The following is a 24967-nucleotide window of genomic DNA, read 5'->3' as shown; positions in this document are numbered from 1 at the left end:
GATGAAGTATCTATAGTAAAACCTGAAACCAGCATAAATTTACTTGGATAAAATTAAGAAACAACTTGGACCCATTTGCATAAACACCATATAAATATGTGAATAATCTCATATTTATGAAGTCACCATTAAGGGACTTAGTTTGTGCAGTGTTGTAACTAGTTCCACACAAGGGAATCTTTAGCCTGTGGATTGTGTTGGCTTCAGAGATATCCTTTTTGTTTCCTGCACCTGTAGTTTCTATTTATGTGCAACGTAATATATGCTCTGGTTTACCAAAGAGGGGAAAAATGTTTTTTCTATGTAGTCACCTTATCCATCTTAAATAAATATACAAGAATCCCACAAGTCTAGGTCTGTGTGTGTTTGTGTGTGTGTATGTGTTTGTGTGTGTGTGTAGTTTTTTGTGAAAGGTAAGCTGATTTAGGATAAAAAGGAAAAAAGTATATTATCAAGTGAAGAAGACTGTTCTCAGTGATGTCTTTTATAATATCAGGTCACAAGTGGAAATATTTTCCACTTCAGAATTGTGGGGAAATTGTTTTGTTTTGGGGGGTATTCTCTAATTTGGAGTGTGAAAATTCCATAACAGAGTTTATTTTTTTCATTTGTGCCTCTTATATCTGAATATCTTGGACACATTAAGGTTAAATCTATTTTGAGCTTTCTTAAGTAAATGACCCTAATTAACAAGTACAGTCTTTCCTAACATAGCACTACTCCTGTAGTGGGTTGAATTGTGTCCTCCCAAACTGCCTAATCCCTGGTAGCTGTGACCATGAACTTATTTGGAAGTAGGATCTCTGCAGATGTAATTTAACTAAAGATCTCCAGATGAAATCATCCTGACTTTAGATGACTGGACCCTAAATCCAATGACCAGTGTCTTTAGTAGAGAAAGGAGAGAGAGATTTGAGCATCTGAGTCACAGACACATGTAGTGTGGAAGCCATGTGAAGACAGAGGCAGAGATGGAGTGATGCATCTGTAGGAAAAGGAACACCGAGGACTGCCACAGTCACAGAAGATAGAAGAGAGGCACAGAGTGGATCGTTCCCTAGAGCCTCACAAAGCAACCAACCCGGACAGCAGACCTCTCACACCAGAACTGTGAAACCAAAAATTTCTGTTGTTTGAAGCCACAGAGCTTGTGATAATTTGTTACTGCAGAAGTAGGCAACAAATGCTGCTCCAAGGGTGGGGATCCCATGAGCAAGATTACACCACTTCATGGCTATTTTAACAATGTTTTGTATCTTTATCAAGACAGGTCTCTCAAAAGACACTGAGGTGAAAACAAATGCGTGGCTCTGTCTTTGCATATAACCCTTTTTAAACGATTATTTTCAGATGTATGTTCTGCTCCATTAACAGTTCCACATTTCCATTTATTTATTTATTTATTTATTTATTTATTTATTTTTTGTACCATGTGGTGCCATTGTATGTATTTCAATTTACCATCATGCTTTAAAGAACAGGCACATGGACTCCTTTAGGATATGTAGCTGGTGGATTTTACATCCTCATCCTGTAAAAGGTAAGCTGAGCAGCGGAAAGCTCACCTGCTGTGCTCCTTGAGCTCGGTTTCCGCATCTGTAAATGGGTGGAAGTGAGATCTGCTTCAGGGCATTGTTAGCAGGATGAAATGAGCCGGCGGTCAAGAATCCAGCACAAAGTAGGTACTCATTAAACGGTAGGGCACTAGAGAGAGAAAATATTCTATGGCCCCTTCTCAGGGCAATGCTCATCATGTTCTCACCTTCACCGTGTCAGGAAGATCTCTGAACACCCAAGTCAGCATTATACGTGGGAAAAAGCTTCAGATCTGGTATTAGAGCTCGTGGCTTATCCTTGGTTTGGATAGTTATGTGAACTTGAACCTTTATGTAAAATAGGGCTGAAAAATTTGAACCTTTTCTGGTTGTGGTGGAGATTAATGAGATGTGTCCAAGTGCTTGGTAGGAAATGTTTTCCTTTTCTCATGAGTCATTTTATATACTTGTTGAGACTATTCTCACTTTTTTTTTTTTTAAACATCTTTATTGAAGTATAATTGCCTTACAATGGTGTGCCAGTTTCTGCTTTATAACAAAGTGAATCAGTTATACATATACATATGTTCCCATATCTCTTCCCTCTTGCATCTCCCTCCCTCCCACCCTCCCCATCCCACCCCTCTAGGTGGTCACAAAGCACCGAGCTGATCTCCCTGTGCTATGTGGCTGCTTCCCACTAGCTATCTATTTTACATTTGGTAGTGTATATATGTCCATGCCACTCTCTCACCCTGTCACATCTCACCCCTCCCCCTCCCCATATCCTCAAGTCCATTCTCTAGTAGGTCTGTGTCTTTATTCCCATCTTGCCACTAGGTTCTTCATGGCCTTTTTTTTTTTTTTTTTCCCTTAGATTCCATATATATGTGTTAGCATACTGTATTTGTTTTTCTCTTTCTGACTTACTTCACTCTGTATGACAGACTCTAACTCCATCCACCTCATTACAAATACCTCCATTTCATTTCTTTTTATGGCTGAGTAATATTCCATTGTATATATGTGCCACATCTTCTTTATCCATTCATCTGTCGATGGACATTTAGGTTGCTTCCATGTCCTGGCTATTGTAAATAGAGCTGCAATGAACATTTTGGTACATGACTCTTTTTGAACTATGGTTTTCTCAGGGTATATGCCCAGTAGTGGGATTGCTGGGTCGTATGGTAGTTCTGTTTGTAGTTTGTTTTTGTTTTTGGTTTTTTTTGTAGTTTTTTAAGGAACCTCCATACTGTTCTCCATAGTGGCTGTATCAATTTACATTCCCACCAACAGTGCAAGAGTGTTCCCTTTTCTCCACACCCTCTCCAGCATTTACTGTTTCTAGATTTTTTGATGATGGCCATTCTGACCGGTGTGAGATGATATCTCATTGTAGTTTTGATTTGCATTTCTCTAATGATCAATGATGTTGAGCATTCCTTCATGTGTCTGTTGGCAATCTGTATATCTTCTTTGGAGAAATGTCTATTTAGGTCTTCTGCCCATTTTTGGATTGGGTTGTTTGTTTTTTTGTTATTGAGCTGCATGAGCTGCTTGTAAATCTTAGAGATTAATCCTTTGTCATTTGCTTCATTTGCAAATATTTTCTCCCATTCTGATGGTTGTCTTTTGGTCTTGTTTATGGTTTCCTTTGCTGTGCAAAAGCTTTTAAGTTTCATTAGGTCCCATTTGTTTATTTGTGTTCTTATTTCCATTTCTCTAGGAGCTGGGTCAAAAAGAATCTTGCTGTGATGTATGTCATAGAGTGTTCTGCCTATGTTTTCCTCTAAGACTTTGATAGTGTCTGGCCTTACACTTAGGTCTTTAATCCATTTTGAGTTTATTTTTGTGCATGGTGTCAGGGAGTGTTCTAACTTCATACTTTTACATGTATCTGTCCAATTTTCCCAGCACCACTTATTGAAGAGGCTGTCTTTTCTCCACTGGATATGCTTGCCTCCTTTATCAAAGATAAGGTGACCATATGTGCGTGGGTTTATCTCTGGGCTTTCTATCCTGTTCCATTGATCTATATTTCTGTTTTTGTGCCAGTACCAAACTGTCTTGATTACTGTAGCTTTGTAATATAGTCTGAAGTCAGGGAGCCTGATTCTCCCAGCTCCATTTTTCGTTCTCAAGATTGCTTTGGCTATTCGGGGTCTTTTGTGTTTCCATACAAATTGTGAAATTTTTTGTTCTAGTTCTGTGAAAAATGCCAGTGGTAGTCTGATAGGGATTGCATTGAATCTGTAGATTGTTTTGGGTAGTAGAGTCATTTTCACAATGTTGATTCTTCCAATCCAAGAACATGGTATATCTCTCCATCTATTTCTCTCATCTTTAATTTCTTTCATCAGTGTCTTATAGTTTTCTGCATACAGGTCTTTTGTCTCCTTAGGTAGGTTTATTCCTAGATATTTTATTCTTTTTGTTGCAATGGTAAATGGGAGTGTTTTCTTAATTTCACTTTCAGATTTTTCGTCATTAGTGTATAGAAATGCAAGAGATTTCTGTGCATTAATTTTGTATCCTGCTACCTTACCAAATTCATTGATTAGCTCTAGGAGTTTTCTGGTAGCATCTTTAGGATTCTCTATGTATAGTATCATGTCATCTGCAAACAGTGACAGCTTTACTTCTTCTTTTCCGATTTGGACTCCTTTTATTTCTTTGTCTTCTCTGATTGCTGTGGCTAACACTTCCAAAACTATGTTGAATAATAGTGGTGAGAGTGGGCAACCTTGTCTTGTTCCTGATCTTAGTGGAAATGGTTTCAGTTTTTCACCATTGAGGACAATGTTGGCTGTGGGTTTGTCATATATGGCCTTTATTATGTTGAGGAAAGTTCCCTCTATGCCTACTTTCTGCAGGGCTTTTATCATAAATGGGTGTTGAATTTTGTCGAAAGCTTTCTCTGCATCTATTGAGATGATCATATGGTTTTTCTCCTTCAATTTGTTAATATGGTGTATCACATTGATTGATTTGCGTATATTGAAGAATCCTTGCATTCCTGGGATAAACCCCACTTGATCATGGTGTATGATCCTTTTAATGTGCTGTTGGATTCTGTTTGCTAGTATTTTGTTGAGGATTTTTGCATCTATGTTCATCAGTGATATTGGCCTGTAGTTTTCTTTCTTTGTGACATCTTTGTCTGGTTTTGGTATCAGGGTGATGGTGGCCTCGTAGAATGAGTTTGGGAGTGTTCCTCCCTCTGCAATATTTTGGAAGAGTTTGAGAAGGATAGGTGTTAGCTCTTCTCTAAATGTTTGATAGAATTCACCTGTGAAGCCATCTGGTCCTGGGCTTTTGTTTGTTGGAAGGTTTTTAATCACAGTTTCAATTTCAGTGCTTGTGATTGGTCTGTTCATATTTTCTATTTCTTCCTGGTTCAGTCTCGGCAGGTTGTGCATTTCTAAGAATCTGTCCATTTCTTCCAGGTTGTCCATTTTATTGGCATAGAGTTGCTTGTAGTAATCGCTCATGATCTTTTATATTTCTTCAGTGTCAGTGGTTACTTCTCCTTTTTCATTTCTAATTCTATTGATTTGAGTCTTCTCCCTTTTTCTCTTGATGAGTCTGGCTAATGGTTTATCAATTTTGTTTATCTTCTCAAAGAACCAGCTTTTAGTTTCATTGATTTTTGCTATTGTTTCCTTCATTTCTTTTTCATTTATTTCTGACCTGATTTTTATGATTTCTTTCCTTCTGCTAGCTTTGGGGTTTTTTTGTTCTTCTTTCTCTAATTGCTTTAGGTGCAAGGTTAGGTTGTTTATTCGAGATGTTTCCTGTTTCTTGAGGTAGGCTTGTATTGCTATAAACTTCCCTCTTAGCACTGCTTTTGCTGCGTCCCATAGGTTTTGGGTCGTCATGTCTCCATTGTCATTTGTTTCTAGGTATTTTTTGATTTCCCCTTTGATTTCTTCAGTGATCACTTCGTTATTAAGTAGTGTATTGTGTAGCCTCCATGTGTTTGTATTTTTTACAGATCTTTTCCTGTAATTGATATCTAGCCTCATAGCGTTGTGGTCGGAAAAGATACTTGATACGATTTCAATTTTCTTAAATTTACCAAGGCTTGATTTGAGACCCAAGATATGATCTATCCTGGAGAATGTTCCATGAGCACTTGAGAAAAATGTGTATTCTGTTGTTTTTGGGTGGAATGTCCTATAAATATCAATTAAGTCCATCTTGTTTAATGTATCATTTAAAGCTTGTGTTTCCTTATTTATTTTCATTTTGGATGATCTGTCCATTGGTGAAAGTGGGGTGTTAAAGTCCCCTACTATGATTGTGTTGCTGTCGATTTCCCCTTTTATGGCTGTTAGTATTTGCCTTATGTATTGAGGTGATCCTATGTTGGGTGCATAAATATTTACAATTGTTATACCTTCCTCTTGGATCGATCCCTTGATCATTATATAGTGTCCTTCTTTGTCTCTTGTAATAGTCTTTATTTTAAAGTCTATTTTCTCTGATATGAGAATTGCTACTCCAGCTTTCTTTTGATTTCCATTTGCATGGAATATCTTTTTCCATCCCCTCACTTTCAGTCTGTATGTGTCTCTAGGTCTGAAGTGGGTCTCTTGTAGACAGCATATATATGGGTCTTGTTTTTGTATCCATTCAGCCAGTCTGTGTCTTTTGGTGGGAGCATTTAATCCATTTACATTTAAGGTAATTATCGAAATGTATGTTCCTATTCCCATTTTCTTAAATATTTTGGGTTTGTTATTGTAGGTGTTTTCCTTCTCTTGTATTTCTTGCCTATAGAAGTTCCTTTAGCATTTGTTGTAAAGCTGGTTTGGTGGTGCTGAACTCTCTCAGCTTTTGCTTGTCTGTAAAGGTTTTAATTTCTCCATCAAATCTGAATGAGATCCTTGCTGGGTAGAGTAATCTTGGTTGTAGGTTTTTCTCCTTCATCACTTTAAGTATATCCTGCCACTCCCTTCTGGCTTGCAGAGTTTCTGCTGAAAGATCAGATGTTAACCTTATGGGGATTCCCTTATGTGTTATTTGTTGTTTTTCCCTTGCTGCTTTTAATATGTTTTCTTTGTATTTAATTTTTGACAGTTTGATTAATATGTGTCTTGGCGTGTTTCTCCTTGGATTTATCCTGTATGGGACTCTCTGTGCTTCCAGGACTTGATTAACTATTTCCTTTCCCATATTAGGGAAGTTTTCAACTATAATCTCTTCAAATATTTTCTCAGTCCCTTTCTTTTTCTCTTCTTCTTCTGGGACCCCTATAATTCGAATGTTGGTGCGTTTAATGTTGTCCCAGAGGTCTCTGAGACTGTCCTCAGTTCTTTTCATTCTTTTTTCTTTATCCTGCTCTGCAGTAGTTATTTCCACCATTTTATCTTCCAGGTCTCTTATCCTTTCTTCTGCCTCAGTTATTCTGCTATTGATCCCATCTAGAGTATTTTTAATTTCATTAATTGTGTTTTTCATCATTGCTTGGTTCCTCTTTAGTTCTTCTACGTCCTTGTTAAATGTTTCTTGCATTTTGTCTATTCTATTTCCAAGATTTTGGATCATCCTTACTATCATTATTCTGAATTCTTTTTCAGGTAGACTACCTATTTCCTCTTCATTTGTTAGGTCTGGTGTGTTTTGACCTTGCTCCTTCATCTGCTGTGTGTTTTTCTGTCGTCTCATTTTGCTTATCTTACTGTGTTTGGGGTCTCCTTTTCACAGGCTGCAGGTTCGTAGTTCCCATTGTTTTTGGTATCTGTCCCCAGTGGCTAAGGTTGGTTCAGTGGGTTGTGTAGGCTTCCTGTTCGAGGGGACTAGTGCCCGTGTTCTGGTGGATGAGGCTGGATCTTGTCTTTCTGGTGGGCACGTCCACATCTGGTGGTGTATTTTGGGGTGTCTGTGGCCTTATTATGATTTTAGGCAGCCTCTCTGCTAATGGATGGGGCTGTGTTCCTGTCTTGCTAGTTGTTTGGCATAGGGTGTCCAGCACTGTAGCTTGCTGGTCGTTGAGTGAAGCTGGGTCTTGATGTTGAGATGGAGATCTCTGAGAGATTTTCGCCATTTGGTATTACGTGGAGCTGGGAGGTCTCTTGTGGACCAGTGTCCTGAAGTTGGCTCTCCCACCTCAGAGGCACAGCCCTGATGCCTGGCTGGAGCACCAAGAGCCTTTCATCCACACGGCTCAGAGTAAAAGGGAGAAAAAATAGAAAGAAAGAAAGAAAGAAAGAAAGAAAGAAAGAAAGAAAGAAAGAAAGAAAGAAGGCTATAATATAGTGAAGTAAAATAAAGCTATTATAAAGCAAAGCTATACAGACAAAATCTCACCCAGAAGCATATACATATACACTCACAAAAAAAGGAAAAGGGGAAAAATTAATATATCCTGCTCCCAAAGTCCACCTCCTGAATTTGGGATAATTCGTTGTCTATTCTGGTATTCAACAGATGCAGGCACATCAAGTTGTTTGTGGAGTTTTAATCCGCTGCTTCTGAGGCTGCTGGGAGAGATTTCCCCTTCTCTTCTTTGTTTGCACAGCTCCCGGGGTTCAGCTTTGGATTTGGACCCGCCTCTGCGTGTAGGTCACCTGAGGGCGTCTGTTCCCGCCCAGACAGGACGGGGTTAAAGGAGCCGCTGCTTCGGGGGCTCTGGCTCACTGAGGCCGGGGGGAGGGAGCGGTACGGAGGAGGCGGGGCGAGCCTGCGGCGGCAGAGGCGTCGTGACGTTGCAGCAGCCTGAGGCGCGCCGTGTGTTCTCCCGGGGAAGTTGTCACCGGATCACGGGAGCCTGGCCATGGCGGGCTGCACCGGCTCCCAGGAGGGGCGGTGTGGAGAGTGACCTGTGCTCGCACACAGGCTTCCTGGTGGCGGCAGCAGCAGCCTGAGCGTCTCACGCCGGTCTCTGGGGTCCGCGCTGACAGCTGTGGCTCGCGCCCGTCTCTGGAGCTCGTTTAGGCGGCGCTCTGAATCCCCTCTCCTCGCGCACCAGGAAACAAAGAGGTAAGAAAAAGTCTCCTGCCTGTTCGGCAGCTGCAGACTTTTTCCCGGACTCCGTCCCGGCTAGCTGTGGCGCGCTAACCCCTTCAGGCTGTGTTCACGCCGCCAGCCCCAGTCCTCTCCCTGCGATCCGACCTCCGAAGCCCGAGCCTCAGCTCCCAGCCCCGCCCGCCCCGGCGGGGGAGCAGACAAGCCTCTCGGGCTGGTGCGCGCTGCTCGGCGCCGAGCCTCCGTGCGGGAATCTCTCTGCTCTGCCCTCCGCACCCCTGTGGCTGCGCTCTCCTCCGCGGCTCCGAAGCTCCCCCCTCCGCCACCCGCAGTCTCCGCCTGCGAAGGGCCTTCCTAGTGTGTGGAAACCGTTCCTCCTTCACGGCTCCCTCCCACTGGCGCAGGGCCCGTCCCTATGCTTTGTCTCTGTTATTTCTTTTTTCTTTTGCCCTACCCAAGTACGGGGGGAGTTTCTTGCCTTTTGGGAGGTCTGACGTCTTCTGCCAGCGTTCAGTGGGTGTTCTGTGGGAGCAGTTCCACGTGTAGACGTATTTCTAATGTATCTGTGGGAAGGAAGGTGATCTCCGCGTCTTACTCTTCCGCCATCTTCTCTACCTCCCCCTATTCTCACTTTTTATTGCTATTGTAATGGTGAACTGACACTTAGAAAAAGTCAAAGCGTTTAAATGGAGATGGGGGCTGATCCCAGCTGTGGTGAGTGCTGCTGGCTGAATCCCTTCTCTTAAACTATTTATCTATACCTATTAATTTATATTAGGACTGGGTTGGTTGCTTCTTGCCCCAACATTATAGGGCCTTGTTGTGGTGGTGAATACAAAAGAATCTAGATCACAAAAAGATATTAAAGGAATTTACTAAGAGGTTACCATGTGGACGGGTCTGTTAAAGGGATTACTACCTGAAATCCCATCAGACACAGAGATCCTGACAGCCCATGTGCATCTTGGAAGGGACAAAAAAAAAAAAAAAAGAAACAAGAAAAAAATTGTGCAGAGTGAGAGAATGCTCTTAGTAAACTCTGTGACACCTTGGGGCCCCAAGCACACCTACTGTAGGACCACTTTTTTCCTCTCCAAACAGAACAAGACACAGAGAGATGAAGAATTTGCCTTCTCACTTTGCAAAAGCATTGTGTGTGTGTGTGTGTGTGTGTGTGTGTGTAGGTGTTGGTGGGTGTGTCACAGAGCCCAGCTGGACCAGCACCACTTCCCTGCCATGATTCTGATGTGAAACTGATGAGAAAGTCACTCACGGAGTCTACCTTTAGTTAGCAGGATGTGACACTGATGTCAGTAATGCCACCATCACACCTGCAACAATAGGGGGCGTCATCCTAGGTAAGTCACCCTGGTTAAGCTCTCTTAGGTGAGCTTAGGTAAGTTACTCACTGAGGACTTCCAGAAGTACTTGGAGGAGAACTTTGCATTTGGCTGAGGTCTCATGATGAAGGTAGGAGCCTGTGAAATCTGGTGATTAATGGGACTGCTTATTATTCCTCACTAATCGGTCCACATGAGGTAGGCTGGTCCTGCAACCGTGTCAGAAGGATGCTACAGCTGATGTTTCTAGTACAAGGCAACTGAGACAGCAGGGCACCTCAGGGCATGATGAGATTATGAGGGGTAGCACCAAAGAGCCGTGGTGGGCGGCAGGGGACACACACTCTTGGGGTCAGTTGGAAGATCACATTTCCAGGGTCGTGCAAATGATACAATATTATTTTTATTGTCACCATAGGGCAATTTAGTGGCTTAAGTATATAAAGCTACTTTAGAAATACTTGGGCTGACTTTTTAATATCCCATTGATATTGGAAAGCTGTGGAAAAGGCATTATGAAATGACTCAGCTACGAGAAATTATCCAGTCAGGAATAAAACTAATTAATTAAGTGCATAGTTATAACAGATTTAATCACAGAGGAAATCCAAGGAAACAGTAATACATTGTCTTTCAAATAAACATTGAATTAGAAATAACATAATTTAATTTTCCTTTTTAGCATCAGGAGGCAGTGTTTTCCTGGACATTTCTTAATATGTATAGTATGTGATGTGCCTGTCCCTAATCAGTTACAGGTAACTAGGTTTTCCTCTGAATTTTAAATATAAACATTCCATACATTTAGCTTATTCAGTTAAGAAACCATGCTTTAAGGACTTTTTAAAATGGCTCATGTGTAGTATCCGATGGCAGTCAGGGAAAATTATTTTACGTTTTCATCTTGATTGTAACAATAAAATAAAGCATTTAGAGTAGTGGTGGATTAGGCATGTTAGCCTGAATTAAGCGTCTTCCAGGGAAACATTCTGAAAAACTTGCCAGTGTGTATTGGCAGCTAACGCTACTTTTCTAAATTTTTTAAAACTGCCTGGCATTTGGCAACGGGCATGAATCAAATATGACTGTATGTGTGAGTGACACTGAAGTCTGATTCTTGAATATGAGAGACAATGTAAAAATATAAAATCTATAATAAAATCTCTATACATAAAAGATGCATTTCATAAGATACTTTAACACATTAGCCAGTGTACTTTTTTCTGTAAGCCAGAAACATATATTCTGCTCTGTGGTTAGTATAGGAAACTTTTTGGAGGGAAAATGGATTTTTAAAAATCACTGGAGACATTTACACAAGCTAAACTTCTAGTTTTTTACTTAACCAACATAGTAGCTCATCTATCATTGCTTAAATACTACATTAAATATAAGTTAATATATAACGAATATTATAAGGTGGACGAGAAGAGAACAAACTACTTCATAGTGGAAAAAAAAGCAATAGTGATTTTCCGCATGTTACTTCAAAGGAAATGACAATGACATTGTCATTTTTATAGTTTATAAGTGTGTGTAACATTCAATGCCTTTTCTAACGTAAGCAGGAAAAATACCATATTATTATAAATGTGAAAAGTGGTTCTAAAGAGTAGAAATATAATTTTACAAACTAAAAGGCTCATGGAATCCTTTTCAGTTTTAACATTTGGTTAAGCCTATACAAGAAAAATATACTATGTAATTTGCGGCACTCAAATTTCTCATTATTTTGCCTCCGTTTTATTTATTTACCTTTTAAGTCCTCCTTGGTTGCTTGACATACATTCTGAACATCCCAGAATGTTCAGGAAACGAAATGGTGCAGATGGAGGCGTTCTTGCCAAGGCTTACGGGCATTTCAGGAGAGACAGGTTACCATCTAGAATGAATAAACACATTTTAGTAATGTTATCTTTGCTCTGTAAACCTAATCCAATCACAATCGTTTATTGTTCATTTTGGCCAGAGATCTTCTTACCTATAGTAAAACAAATGAACATTTCTGAAACAAAGATATTGATGAAAGCATTTCTTGTTTGTTTGTTTTAAAGCAAAGCATGTTACTTTTTATATAGTAACTTTTTAAAATTTTACCATATTGAGAATGCCACACTGAACATGATTTTATTGTGTATAGTTTTGAAACAAAACAACCACATCAGATTGACAAGTGATTTAATAATTCCACCCTCTTCTTTGACCAATTAGTCCCATTCCCTTATAGATAGGTTCCTTGTATAACCAAACTTCCTTCAGAAACTCAGCCATCAATTTTACACCAGCAAATGAAAATCTGTGCTGAATAAGAAGTGAGAATACTACATGGTTTTCAAGAGAAAGGAACTCCCATATTTAATATTAAACACTTATATTAGTACTTAAATAAATAAGATACTTATGCTTTATTCCATGAGCTCACTTACAGAAGGGCCATATCTTTTTTATTTTCAACACCAAACACAGGACCTGGCAGGAAACAAATTTTACCCCCATTAAATGCTTTTTGATGAATGAATGAATGAATGAATAAATGCTACAGATAACTGGCCGGGCAAAATTATCATGGATACTACTGACATATAAATACTCCTTGATATGAATTTTCTCTAATACAGTTCTAATGTCATTACGTGGAGTGTTATGATTTGGTTTTCCATGCATATCATCTAAATTACTTTTAAGATATTTGTGTTGTAGAGTAGAGAAAAAGGCTTTTTATTTTTTCCAGATTTATTGAGGTATAATTGACAAATAAAACTGTAATATTTTTAGAGTGTACAACATGATTTGGTAAACATTTGTGTTTTTGTTTTTGTAAGAATCCTTAAGATGTACTCTCTTAGCAAATATATAAATATTTGTAAAACACAGTATTAATAATTGTAGTCGCCATGCTGTACATTAGATCTTCAGAACTTATTCAACTTATAACTGAAAGTTTGTAACTTTGATTAGAATCTCCCAATTTCTCTTACCTTCTACTCCTGGCAACCATCATTCTACTTTGTTTCTATGAGTTTCTATTCTACTTTTTTTTTTTTTTAAAGATTCCACACATAAGTGATACAATACAGTATTTGTCTTTTTCTATCTGTTTTATTTCACTTACCATAAAATTCCCAACAAATTAGTTATAGAAGGAATGCATCTCAATATAATAAAGCCATCTGTGACAAGTCCACAGTGAACATCATACTCAATGGTAAAAAGCTGAAAGCTTTCCCTCTAAGATCAAGAACGAGACAAAGATGCCCACTCTAACCACTTCTATTCAACATGGTACTGGAAGTTCTAGCTAGAGCAATTAGATAAGAAAAATAAAAGACATCCAAATCAGAAAAAAAGGCTCTTTAATAATATAATAGCTAACATTCACTGCATATCTACTGATACTATTCTAAGAACTTTGCATAATTTAACCTCACAACTGCCTTAAGAAGGTAGTGTTATTGTCCCCATTTTATAGAAGAGCAACCTGAGGCACAGAGAGGCTGAGTAACTTGGGAAACGTTCTACAACTAATAAGTTGCTGAGCCAGGATTCAAACTTAACAATCTTAACCATCACACTATACTGTTAGTGGCAGTTCACAGTGTTCAAATTTTATATCATTCACCTGGCACATTACATTTCGGAGGGAGTGAAATTCCAGGCCAATTAAATGCTTTTGACATTCTTTAAATTATTCTGTAGAGAACGTAGACCAACATATTTTATAACATTATTGCATATTGTATTTGGTTAAACCAAGAAAAACAAAGTTGAGGCATATTTACAACAGCTTAAAGACTCAATGACATTCCTTGTAGTTGTGCTGGCAAAACAACATCCAAGAAAGAATGAATTACAAAATAATCATTCATTTATTTTTGAAAATACAGAACATTTAAAAAATTTGACTAATATCTTCACCCTACCTACCAGTGAATTCATACCTTACATACCTTCTCCCACTTTAAAAAAAGGACTGTCATTCCCCCAATATATGCCACATTAAAAAAAAATTCTTGTCCACAGTCCCTAGTTGGTCACATCTTACTGTCATTTCCTTGGGGAAGCCCAATCGTACATGTGTCTCTTCTCACAACTTTACTTGTATTTTCTGAGTAAATGGCGTATCTCTTTATCATGCTCTTCCTTTCTGGAAGTTAGGAATTTCATTCTGTTTGTTTGTGTGTCTTTCTACTCAACACCCAGCCTGGAGTTCAATATTTGCTAACTAGATATTTATTGAACGGACATTTGATACATAACATATTGGAGAAATGAATAATTGCAAAAAGATCTGAACCTTTCACTTCCTAAATTATAGTTTTATGAAGTCAAGAATCCATTTAGACTTGTCATCTAAGACTAAACAAAGTGAATCACAGTATAGTCATGACTGCATGTTGCCACTCTTCTTTGTATTCTTCAACTCCAGCTGCCATAACAAAATACCATACACTGAGGGACTTAAACAACAGATGTTTGGTTTTTCACAGTTCTGGAGGCCGGAAGTTTGAGATCAGTGTGCCAGCATGGTTGGTTTCTGGGGCGAGCCCTCTTCCTGGCTTATTGATGCCTGCTTTCTCCCTGTATCCTCACATGGTAGGGAAAGAGAGAAAGGAAGTAATCTCTCCAGTGTCTTTCCTTAAGAGGGCACTAATCCCATCATGGTGTCCCTACCCTCACGACCTCATCTAAATATAATGATCTCTCAAAGGCCCCTTTGTCCGATTACAATCATACTGGAAAATAAGGCTTAAACATATGAATTTTGAGGGAACACAATTCAGTGCATAGAACTCTCCTTTAAAAAATACTAGATTTTCATGAGAACTTTTCTACATAGATCCTAGCTCATGAAAAATTCGTTTACCCTGGGTACTGAAGGATGGACTTGTTTCACAAATGTTTTAGCTGAAGTGCTTCTAGTGGCTGAGTGCTTCGTTTATTTTAGGATAGAGCTTTGGATGGGAAAGAAGCCCAGGGCTGAGAACGAGCGCTGCTCAGAGATGGGTGGACTGCCAGGGCTTTGAGAAAGTGTAGTCCTTCTTGCCTATCAGAGACCCAAAGTGGTCTAAATATATTCCTGGAAGAATATTTTGACATGCACTTTTAGCGAGAACAAAGTAAGATAAAATTGCTTATCTTATTGCTAATATTTAGAGACTTTTCTTCAATCATGTGAAATTTGATTTGTACCATAATAATTCTGTGCCATCTATCAATTTGGAAAGGATAAAGTCTTTCAAAACATGTACTGAATAGGTACCATTTTTGCTATTTAGATGGCTCATTTGTAGTGTTTAATCTGTTAGAATATAGAATGGTACAAGGGAAGATAGTTTGAAAAGGAACAGAAAATAAATTTATATTCATGTCATTGAAATTTTCTAGCAAAAGAAGTGATTTGACTCTAGGTTTCTCTAAGTGAAAATTTAGACTACCTCATTTCCAAAGAAAAGTGAGGTGAAATTTGTGTGTGTGTATGTGTGTGTGTGTGTGTGTGAGAGAGAGCGAGAGAGAGCTGGAGAGAGAGAGATTGACTTAGTGAAATTGCTAGAGAATCATTAAAATGAAAAAAAGGAGGTATATGAAAAAATATCTTAGTGAAAACGTTTTGATGCTGTGTCTTATCTATCAAGTTCGTTGAAATGTGAGTTCTATGTAGAATTTGCACAAATCCAAGGAAAATGCTAGGATGCTCAAGCTTCTCAATCCAGGATGTTTATATTTACAAAGACCTCCCCAACAGGAACTGTTAGACTGCGGGAAACCTCATTTTCAATATGTCTGCATAACACCAGTAAATAGTAACAAAAATTATATCTGGATATGGAGAGAAATAGCCTTCTTAACGTTCACCTCCTATATCTTTTTTCTGTAATAAGTTTGCTGACCACAATGCTCATTAGTGGTACAATAAAAAGGAGCTACTGGTAAATAATAACAATTCTTTGTATTTATACGGTGCCTTTGATCAGAGCACCTCAAAGCTTTCATGACTCATTAATCTGTGAAATACATCAGTGAAGTATAAAGGTGTCAAGGATTATTACCCTCTTTTTGTAAACAGAGAAACTGAGGCATTTGCAAGAAACTATCCCAAGGTCATTCAGTGATTTGATGACAGAGTCAGGGATAAGATCTATAAACCAGATCTAATTAGAGCAAAGACAAACAGTGCTCAACAAAAACCAATAGCTTCCGTGAAATCACTGAAAATTTTTATGCAATGCTTGGAAACAACATTGCTTTAAAAGACACCCTTTTTATTTAGTTTTCGTTTTGAGTGATTTCTTCCATTTAGTAATGGAGACCTCGCCACAGCTTCCTATTTAGATCACTTAATATTGGGCCATTTCCTTGAGACCTCTCTGGCTTGCATTTCTTCTATATGAAGAAACAGTATATGTTTCTTACAAAACAGTTTAATTACTAATAGAAAAAAAATGAAAATAACTTTATATATATCTATGTATGTCAACACCTATAAATATTTAGTCAATTAAATATCCATCTGTCTATCATCAATTGATTTGGAAAAACTATTCTACAGAAATATATTGTACTCTACTTCATTGCAATTTCCATGTGAATGAAGGTTAAAGGCATAAACCCTGCAATATTATTTTTTTTTCCAAAGCCAACTGCTCAGTTCCAATTAGAAACGACACTCAGAAGATGGCAAATCACATTTTCCTCAAAACTTGTCTCATAAAAACAACTCATTTTGTGGTTTCTTGGAAGAAAAAATATTTATTTTTTTACATGATTATTTTCTCATTACCCCTTTACTCTGTTATGATTACTTAAATTTTCAAAGGGTTGTGCCGTGGGACCCCTGTGGAGTGCAGAGTCTGGAAGGGAAGGGATTACCTTGTTTGCACACACACAGAGAATTTTGTATTTTATGTCTTTGTTCCTATTCCCTGTTTCCTAGTACAGTTGACCCTTGAATCGCACGGGGGTTATGGGTCCCCTGAAGAGTGGAAAATCCATGGAATCAGGAGTCAGCCCTCTGAATCCCCAGTTCCACATCCTAGGATTCAACCCACCTCTGATGGTGTAGTACTGTATTTACTGAAAAAAAGTCCTCGTATAAGTGAACCTGAGCAGTTCAAACCCATGTTGTTCAAGGGTCACTGTATACATAGTAGACCTTCAAGATTGTCAGTTGATTTCCTTGTTATTTGGCTGGACATTTACTTTTCTCATACTATCTGTTTTGTTTTTATGACATACCAAGGCTCTCTGGTGTTTTTCAGATAAAATCCAATGTCACTGGTTGTTTAAATGTGGTCCGTCAACCTCTCTCAGGATACTGAGATGCTTATTAGAATGCACATTCCTGGGTACCAACACAGACTTACTGTCTCATAATCTTTGGGAAAGGAGTCCTAGAATCTATAAACACAAACCCTCTAGGAGGTTTTTATTCACATTAAACTTAAGATCTTTTCCTATCTTACAATTATAGATAATACTTCTACAGCACTTACCATGTGCTAGGCATTGTTCTAAGTACTTCATATATAATAACATTTAATTCTCATAGAAATTTTTGAGATGTTATGACTTAAAAAAAGAAGTATCTTGCTAAGACCATGAATTCCTATTCTCCATATACATTTGTAATATACTAATTGTAAATGAGATAAGACAACATCTATAAAATATGAGGCAGCGTTTCAGATTTAATTGATAGGAGGTTATAAAAGTAGTATAAGAGTTCCTGATTACCCTTCACTCAGATTGAATTGCTTTTTAAAAATTACCGCAGGAGTGGTAAAATTATTTAATTGAGTTTTTTTTTTTAGCAAAGAGGTAGCTCTTTTTTTAAAAAATAATTTTATTTATTTTTGGCTGTGTTGGGTCTTCGTTGCTGCACGCAGGCTTTCTGTAGTTGCGGCGAGTGGGGGCTACTCTTCATTGTGGTGCACGGGCTTCTCATTGCGGTGGCTTCTCTTGTTGCGGAGCACGGGCTCTAGGCGCATAGGCTTCAGCAGTTGTGGCACGTGGGCTCAGTAGTTGTGGCTTGCGGGCTCTAGAGCACAGGCTAGACAAATTTTTTCTCAAGGATGTTTTTGGGATAAACAAGGAAATGTGAATATGGACACAGTATTAGATGATACTAAAAAATTAGTGTTGCTACAGTAATCAAGGCAGTGTGATATTGGTGAAAAAATAGACAACTAGATGAATGGAACATAATAGAGAGACCAGAAATAGACTGACATAAATATAGTCAACTGAGTTTTGACAAAAGAGCAAAGGAAATTCAATGGAGAAAAAATAGTCTTTTCAACAAATGGTGCTGGAACAACTGGACATCCACATGCCAAAAAAAAAAAACCAAAAACATAAAACCTAGACACAAACCTTACATCTATCACAAAAATTAACTCAAAATGGATTATAGCCTAAATGTAAAATGTAAAACTATAAAACTCCTAGAAGATAACACAGGAGGAAATCTAGCTATGGCAATAACTATTTAGATACAACACCAAAGACAACCCAGGAAAGAAATAACTGATAAACTAGACTTCAATAAAACTAAAGCCTTCTGTTCTGTAAAAGACAGTGTCAAGAGAGTGAAGAGACAAACAACACACCAGGAGAAAATATTTGTAAAAGACATATCTGATAAAGAACTGTTGTCCATAATATATAAAGAGCTCTTAAAACTCAATAATAAGAAAATAAACAACATGATAGGCATTTTTAAAGAAGCTCTACATTATATGTCACTAGGGAAATACAAATTAAAACAACAATGAGATATCACTACATACCTATTAGATTGGCCAAAATCAAAAAGCACTGATGACATCAAATGCCATTCTTTGCTGTGGGGAGTGCAAAATTGTACAGCCATTTTGGAAAACAGTTTGGCAGTTTCTTACAAAACTCAAATACTCTTACCATATGATCCTGCAATCACTGTCCTCAATATTTACCCAAATGAGTTAAAAACTTAGGTTTACACAAAAATCTACACGTGGGATGTTTATAGCAACTTTATTTATAATTGCCAAAACTTGGAAGCAATCAAGATGTCATTCAGTTGGTGAATGGATAAATAACTTGTGGTTCATCCAAACGATGGAATATTATTTAGCACTAAAAAATGAGCTGCTAAGTCATGAAAAGACATGGAGGAACCTTAAATGAATATTACTAAGTGAAAGAAGCCAATTGTAAAGCCTTCATAGTAATTCCAACTATATGACATTCTGGACAAGGCAAAATAGGGAGATAGTAAAAAGATCCATGGTTAGGTGGGAGGGAGGTATGAATAGGCAGAGTACAGAGAATTTTTAGAGCAGTTAAACAGATCTGTTTAATACTATAATGGTAGATATATGTCATTATACATTTGTCTAAACCCATAAAATGTACAACACCAGGAGTGAACTGTAATGTGAACTATGGACTTTGGAAAATTATTGTGTCAGTGTAGGTTCAAATGCTGATGGTAAGGGAAGTGTGTGTGGCAGGGGAGGGGGAACATTTGCACTTTTGGGATATGGGAAATCTCTGTACTTTGGGTGATAATGATGTGTCAGTGTAGGTTCATCGATTTTGACAAATATGCCACTCTGCTGGGGGATGTTGATAGTGGGGAGGCTGTGAGTGTGTGAGGCCAAAGGTATATGAGAACTCTCTGTATTTTCTACTCAATTTTGCTGAGAAAATAAAACTGCTCTGAAAAATAAAGTCTATTTTTTTAAAAAAGTGCTAATTTTGTAATGTGTCATAATGACATTATGGTTATGAAAAAAATGCTCTCTTTTAAGAGATGGATACTGCAATATTTAATGGTGAAATGTCAAATGTCTTTAATTTGCTTTAAAAATTTCAGACTTTGTATATATATATATATATATATATATATAATGGAGCAAATATGGCAAAATTTAATCATTATTAAATCTAGATAATGGGTATGTAGTGGTTTCGTTATATAATTCTCTCTACTCTTTTATATATTTTGACATTATTCAAAATTAAAAGCAAAAATAAATACTTTTATGCAATTACCACACATTAATTTATTTTTGAATTCTGTTGAGACAATTTAAGTCACCAGTCCTCGACTCTGGCAGAACATTAGAATCACACGGGGATTAATTAAGTTAGAATTTCTGGATAGTGGTAGGGGAGTGGGTATTTTAAGAAGCTCAAATATGCATCAAGAATTGAGAACCAGTGGTCTAACTGCTCTATTCCCGGTTTCTGAAAATAAAGAAAATGATGTAGTGAACAACTTTTTCATGGTACCCACACGCTCAGTCATGTAACTCTCAGCTATTTCTAGCCATAAGTCAACAGTAGCGTGGTAATCTCAGCTTCCCAAACTCTAGTGACCATAATAATTTCCCACTAATGTGGTCATATATGACTGATACATAGATGGATGGATAGATAGATAGATAGATGATAAATAGACAGTAGATAGAATTTTAATATATTGAACTTAAATTTATTGAGTACCAGGCATTGGGACAGGAATTTTTGTTACCTCTTTTTCTTCTTGCACATAACCGTGGGAGATAGGTGTGATGATCCCCATGCTTTAGGTGAGGAAATCGAAGCTGAAAGCTTGTTTTTCTTTTCTCATGTTTCACCCAGAATTCTCAGATGCCCCTGTACCCTTTCCTTGACTCCTCAGAGTTTCTTTTATTCCATTCTTTGAGGCAGATGCCGTAGCATTTTGCTGTACGAGGTCACATGGGCATACTCTTTTCAATTCTTGTATCTGTGGCTTCTTTCATTCCTCATGGCTTTCCTTTTGGCTCATTACAACTCAAGTCTCACATTTGAGAGAACTGACTAAAATATATTTAAATAGCAGACCATTTAAATTATTTTTAAAAAAGCAATTTTCCACTGTAGATTTAGAAGCCAACAGATCTATTTTAGCCAGCATAATTTCTGATTAACTAATTTAATCTGTGCGAAATTACATAAGCAAACCTGAAACAAGACTCCATCAATTTTTTGCCTTTGGATGTAACATAATATTTTCAAAAATGAATCAAATAGAGTAATTAGCCCCCAGGCAGAGCAAATGACTCTAATAGACATCTCCCACACATTTCTTTGGTGGAAAGACCAAAAATGAAAATAAAAATGTGGCAGCCCATGGGTTAAAGCCCTGCATGTACCCTATTACGTAACAGTTTGGAATAGCAATACAAAGAGTTACCTTTTTAGAAGTTCAAAAAGAGAAAAGAATTGATGTCTTCGCTTTAGGCTGCCAACAGCTCTCTTCTGATGAACTGTTGATTTCAACAGTGCTTGACTGCCTGTAATTGCACGGAGAGACTTTTATTTTTCAGTTCTTTAGTTTATTCAGCTTTTATTTGGTTTCAATTCCATTATTTGTGGCAGAATAAAATCACAAATAAAATGTTCTAATTGTACTAGGTGAGAATCAACCTTTTATATTTTGAAAAGGAGAAATGATCTATGAAGATCCATCCTTAGGAGGTAGGAGGTCTGAGTTCTGGGCCCCAAAGTTCAGACTAGCTCCCTATTACTTGGGAAAAACACTCAAGCAGTCTGGATCTTGGTTTTCATAGTTGCATAATTAGAGGGCTGTATTTCATCATTTTAAGGTTCTTTTAGTTCCAAAAACTTTAATGATGCTACCTTATATTTAAATATAATAGTTATAAAAGAGATAGCAGATAATCCCCAATTCATGATATGGTGAAGATTCTCTTTTTTGTGGGTTAATTATATTTTACATCAGTATTTCTAAATTTTGTGAGCATTAAAACCAACTGGGGTGCATGATAAGGTGGGCGCTCTGATTTGTTGGGTTTAGAGGGTGACTAGGAACCTACATTTTGAATAAGTTCCCTAGATGATGCTCCTGCAAATTGTGCTGTAGAGTAGAAGGGGAGCACAGGGAGGTGGGGCTTGAAAGCTGTCAGCTGTCAAACATCATAAAAGGAGTCAGACTCTTGAGTACACCTGAATTTGCTTACTTTGGAGTTAATTTGCTTTTTTATTTTTTTCAGTTTTAAGGTGAAAGCATATATTGATTTTTATGTCTTCCCTACAATGTAGACTTTAAGTGCTCTAAATTTTCTTCTCTGTACTTTTTTGCTGTATTCCACTAATTTGGCATGTTATGCTTTATCATTTAGTTCAACATATTTTTCAATTTGTCTTTGACCTGTGGGTTCTCTGGAAACATGTTGTTTAATTTCCAAATATTTGGGGAGTTCTAGATATCTTACTGTTGTCGATTTCTAATTTAATGCAGTTGTGATCAGAGAAAATACTCTGCGTTATGTTAATCCTTTGACATTGATTGCAACTTGTTTTAAGGCTCAGAATATGGTCTATCTTATTGAATGTTCCATGTACCCTTGAGAAGACTGTACATTATGCTCTTGTTGGGTGTAGTGTTCTATAAATGTCAAATAGGTCAAATCATTCGATAGTACTGTTAACATTTTTTACATTTTTACTGATTTTTTGGGTCTTTTTCTATGAATTATCAAACTCCCCAAGTATGACTGTGAATTTGTCTCTTTTTCCTTTTAGTTCTGCCAATTGTTCTTTCATGTGTCTAGAAGCTTTATTATTACACACATACACCTTTAAGATCGTTGTTTTTCCCTTTAATCGTTATGAAATGCCCCTCTTTATCTTTGGCCATACTCTGTATCTTGAGGTCTAGTTTGTCTGATGTTAATATAGTCACATCTGACTACCCATGCTTAGTGTTGCATGGTTTTTATTTTTTCATTCCTTTACTTTCAAAATTTTATGTGAAAGGTATGTTTCTTGTTAATGACATACATTGGGTTGGCCAAAAGGTTCGTTCAGGTTTTTCCCTTAACGTCTTATGGAAAAACCCGAACGAACCTTTTGGCCAGGCTGAATAGTTTGGTCTTAGTTTTTTTATTTAGTCTGACAATCTCTTCCTTTGTATAAGGATATTTAGACCATTTACATCTGTTAAAATCACTAATATGCATGGGTTTAAATATATTATCTTGTTATTTGATTTGTCTTGTTTGCTCTTTGTTGCTCTATTTCTCTTGCTTTCTTGAGGGGTTTGTTTTGTGCTGAATCAAGTAGGCGGATTTTTCTTTTTTTGTATCCATTTTATCTATTCTATTGATGTTTTTATCATGCCTCCTGGAGATTTTTTTCTTTAATGGTGTTCTAGAGATTACAATAGGTATCTTAGTCTTACTTATCATAGTCTGCCTTCAAAAATATTTTGCTACTTCACAAAAAAATTTAAGAATTTTACAATAGTATATTTCTAACTGTGAAATCCCATGCTTTGTGCACTTGGTGTTGTATATTTTACTTCTATAAATATACTATGACCTCCAGTACATTGTTATTATTATCATTTTACTTCAACTAGTCAATAGACATTTAAAGAAATTGAAAGACATATATCTTTAAACATATAAATGGTAAAACATTATAAAGGTCTCTCCCAGGAGTGAATAATAATTTTCTGGATTTTATTGGATTATGCTTTCTTTTGACTTTAGCTCTGAAATAGGCTATAAAAAACTGTGATTGTGCAGATTATCCAACTTTGTTTTATTTGGGAGGGACATTCTCTTGAGACTTTTTTGACTTAAGTAGAAGCAAAAGTCTCTCTTGCCTGAATCTTCAAATTCTCATTTAAATTTTTTTCCTCTTTACCAAACTATTATTTCAAATCACCCTCAGTTTAAAAACGGACAAACAAACACTCTTCCTTGACCATTTATCCTTTTTTTTTTCTGATGGCCATAAATATTTACCCTCCTCATCCCCTAAACTAGAAAGAATAATATCCCCTTGCTTTCTCCATTTCTTTCTCCTATTAGTCTTTTCTCAGTCCTCTAATGTTTAGTTTCCAGTATGGCTACTGGGATAGTTTCTCTTTCTATGACCTACAGTTACCAAGTCAATCACTTTTAAATTCATATTTTATTTGAGCTATTGCATTCAAAACATCAGAAACATTCTACTTTACTGAAACTCCCTGATTACTTGCTCTTACGGCCTCTCTTACATCTCTAGGCCCTCTTATTCAGTCTATCTTTATTTTTTTAAACTTTTTTATTGGAGTACAGTTGCTTTACAGTACTGTGTTAGTTTCTGCTGTACAGCAAACCGTCTATCTTTAAAATGCTGTTTTTCCTCAAACTCTTTCTAACCCAGATTCTTTTTTTGCTCCATGCATTTACCACAGGGCATCTCACCCAGTACAACAGCTTCAACTTTCATCTGAAGACTCAAGTTTTTATCTCCAACCCAGGTCGCTGTCCTGCTCTCCAGAGCTGTGTACGAAACTGCCTTCACGGCACCATCACTGGTTTCCCCTGCTTTCCCCACCCCCCGCCCCCGTTCCCACCTCCAACCTCCTCTTCTTGAATTCTTTATCTCATTGAAAATCACTCCATTTTCTATGTGGTTATCCAAACTAGAAACCTGGAAGTCACTCTCAATTCCTGGCTTGTCCTTAGTCACATCAGCCATCCAGTCCTATTCATTCACCTCCCATGCATTTCTGTAATCTCGCTCCTCCTCTCCAGCCCCATGGCCACATCCCTAAGGTGACAGCCCTGCCACCTTGCACTGCACTATACCTGCTTCACCCGTCTCTCTGTGGTGTCATCAGTCCTGCTGCCATGACAATCTGATCTGATTGCTTCCTGTTTGAAATCTGTAACTGCTTCCCCATTATCTATAATGCCTAGCACAGAAGAGACACTGAATAGTTTTGAAAGCATGAAAGAAAGGTCAAACAAAATTACATTGAAATATATTCAATGAACTATATATTGACCTTCTGTTCTCTCACCCTTGTCAATTTTTCCAACTTGACCTCATATTTTTCTGCCCTTCACCTTTCATACCCTAGCAATGATCAAATCTTTCATGGTTGCAGAAATAAGCCTCCTTGCCCTTGACATGTTGTCCCCTTTTTCTGAAATATTTACCTATTGACGTCTCCCAGAGAAAGCCAGGTGGTCCTTTAGTTCTAACCGAGTTTGGAGAAATCTCCACTCAAGCACTTAATTATCTGTTGGCTTCCAGATAAGAATTTCATAAATGATATGCTCCTAAATGGGGAACTTTACCTTTTTCTAC

General features: G+C 37.5%; 1 protein-coding gene across 1 annotated transcript in view; it reads left to right on the top strand.

Moving 5' to 3' along the window:
* LOC132375389 (uncharacterized) overlaps positions 1 to 24967 on the top strand; it is a 249143-nt gene that overhangs the window by 51995 nt on the left and 172181 nt on the right. The window lies entirely within an intron of this gene.

This window comes from Balaenoptera ricei, chromosome 11, assembly GCF_028023285.1.
Source record: "Balaenoptera ricei isolate mBalRic1 chromosome 11, mBalRic1.hap2, whole genome shotgun sequence".
Taxonomy (NCBI): Eukaryota; Metazoa; Chordata; class Mammalia; order Artiodactyla; family Balaenopteridae; genus Balaenoptera; species Balaenoptera ricei.
The sequence above is the reverse complement of the archived record's forward strand: the minus strand, read 5'-3'. Positions and strand labels throughout refer to the sequence as shown.